This window comes from Urocitellus parryii, chromosome 12 (assembly GCF_045843805.1).
Source record: "Urocitellus parryii isolate mUroPar1 chromosome 12, mUroPar1.hap1, whole genome shotgun sequence".
Classification (NCBI taxonomy): Eukaryota; Metazoa; Chordata; class Mammalia; order Rodentia; family Sciuridae; genus Urocitellus; species Urocitellus parryii.
Window position 1 is genome coordinate 64,071,508 of NC_135542.1, and position 2,705 is coordinate 64,074,212.

Genomic DNA, 2,705 nt, shown 5'->3' on the forward strand with positions numbered 1-2,705 from the left:
AGAAGGAAATTGGACATTCATTCCAGATACAATATAAAATCAGAAAGAGTTTTAAGTGGAAAAGTAATCTGATCAGATTTGCATTTCATAAATCATGCAGGGAGCAACAGAAAAAAAATTATTAGTAATGGGGACAGTCCTTGAGACAGTTAAGCCAGTTGAAAGGCCATAGCAAAGATCTAGGCAGTAAGGAAGAAGAAACCACCAATAAAGTCTTTGGTCAAAGTATATCTGTACCACCCTTAAAGGATCAAGTCACAGATATTCCTTCCAAGAAGACTGTCCAGCATTTCTCAAAGTGTGGGTTCTCATACCCGCATTACACACCGATTCCTGAGTCCCACCTTCTTGAATCTCTATCAGCAAAGCAATCTGATGTGTTAATCAAGCATCCCAGATTTCCAACCCTAAATTGTTTGTGAATAACATTACAATGTTAGCCCCAGGAAGTCTCAAGTTGTTACAATGTAGCTTTCTTTTCAACAGTCTGGAAAAGCAAAGTTAAGAGTCTCTGACCACTGAATAAAAAAGGAGTTCAAGCTACACCTGGGTAGGACTCAACATTCCATGTCCTCCCAGGAGGTCCCAGCTGACAGAGAAGGATTCAGACCATTCAGACTTTACCAAATTGCACCCTAGACAAGGGTAATCCGCTGGTAGTTGAGAGAAAGCATAAAAAAATTAAAATCAAAAAACCTAGGAATTTGTTGCTCTGTCTCCTATAATGAAGTCTTCAAGATGTTGTTGATTTAGAAGACATGTTCTCTTAACAAGGTTCATGAGAGGTATTTATTCCTTGCATTCTAAGTAGTTGTCCATGTTATGAACAACCAGATGGCTTTCAATTATCTTTGGAGTAACTAAACTGCTTAACTAATCAGATTTCCTGCTGCACAGAGACCAGTAGAACTTCTAAGTTCCCACCAAATGCCTGAGATTTAAGGGTGTGCTCTTCTGAGCTAGTTTTAGTCCTGTTTTGTCTGATGCTACTTTTTTTTTAATCCTTGCCTTTTTCACCTACTTCCAATTTATGTTCTTTATTTAATGTATTCTTGCAAACTACTTTATAGTGCTTTCTGGAACAAAGCATGTTCTAGGCAGACAGATGGTTAGGTAAAAAGATAAATCCTTATGGACTTCATTTTCCTTGACTATAAAATGAAGAATTCAGACTAGGTGCTCACTAATGTATCATCTAGACTAAACCTAAAATTCTATCATAGGTTTTGATACAACAATGAAATCTCCTCTTAAACGTATCATTTTTCTGATGTGTTATTGCAACATTTTTCTAACCAAGAGTCATAAAAGTGAAGAAATACCTACTTGAAAAGCATTTTATATCTAAAAAATATAATTGGTTTTCATTCTATCTGGTTTTAGGATAGTGTTTTATGACTTTATAAAAACAGTAAAAAAATAGAAAAATCAGTGTCAGTTAAACAAAAACAAAAACTCTACTTGAATTTTAATCAACTTAGTTTATTCTTCAGTCTTCTACCAAGTTTTTGTTTTGTTTTATTTTTTTAATTTTGTTGTTCCCTCTGTTCCTTTCACTACCAGTAAATGAGGACATGAAATTTTGACTTAGATGCAATTGAGTTTTGATCGTTCAACATTTATCAATATCAAAACATTAACAAATGTCCAAAATTTAAATATTATATATATATATTTTACCACAATTTTTAAAGTTAAAAAAAATAACTACATCAACCTGAAAAAGTGCTACCTTTACTCCTACCCTGAACATTAATACCCTCAAACTATTCTTTTACAACTATTGTTGAGCATATTCAGGAAACTATAAAATTAAAGAGTGGATTTATAGATTCTAATCTCCTTTTAATTATGCTGCTATTTAAAGAAATACAAATAGCAGTTCATAAGAATACATCTGTCACAGAATTATCAGGGAGAAATAGTTGTCACCTAAAGAATGTATAACATTTCTGTTATTTATTATCCTTAACAGATTAGAAATATTATACAGTGTGTTTTTCCTAGGGTGTACCTTCACTTGAAAATATTTCAATCAAGCATTACCCTTGCCTAAACGACACAGTAGGTGTTTTGCAGACTTCTATCCAAACAAAATGTAATCACATTTCCTAAGAATATGTGGCCTTTGTTTTAGCTCAAAAAAGAAAGTCATATGTAGAAATATAGATATAATTGGAGACAGAGATGGACTAGATATACAGTCACATATGCACAGAGAGAACTGTTACTGCCAAATTGAAAAGCTGATTTGATAGGAACCAAAAGCATCAAAAAGACAACTTGAAGGGCTGGGGATATAGCTCAGTTGGTAAAGTGCTTGCCTCATATGCACAAGGCCCTGGGTTCAATCCCCAGTGCCACCAAGAAAAAAAAAATGCCAACTTGATTAGGAGAAAGGAAGTAGGAGAAATTTAACCCAATCTTTATGAAAACCTCTTACGTTTTCCTAAGGAGTTTGAAATAAAGTCTCACTGAATTCTCTTCTTCCAACCTCAAAGCAACACCAGCAGTTCAGACAAAGACTTGATTGTCCCTCCTTTCCACCCTTTTCCTGTTATTTTAACTTCCATATCATTTCCCTGGCTGTAATTCTTAGTTCCCTGTGTTTCTTTCAGGCCCCACATTTGACCTCTACTGATGTACCATTTGAACCTTCTCTATAACATAGTTAGAGAAAAACTGGCACAACTCATCCTTATCAC

At 34.4% G+C, this 2,705-nt stretch overlaps 1 non-coding gene across 1 annotated transcript; it reads left to right on the forward strand.

Annotated features, from left to right (window-relative positions):
• The first annotated feature begins 2,293 nt into the window (after nt 1–2,293).
• Nucleotides 2,294–2,366, forward strand: Trnam-cau (transfer RNA methionine (anticodon CAU)). The gene has a single exon. It is a non-coding gene; the product is annotated as a tRNA-Met (tRNA).
• Nucleotides 2,367–2,705: the final 339 nt, after the last annotated feature.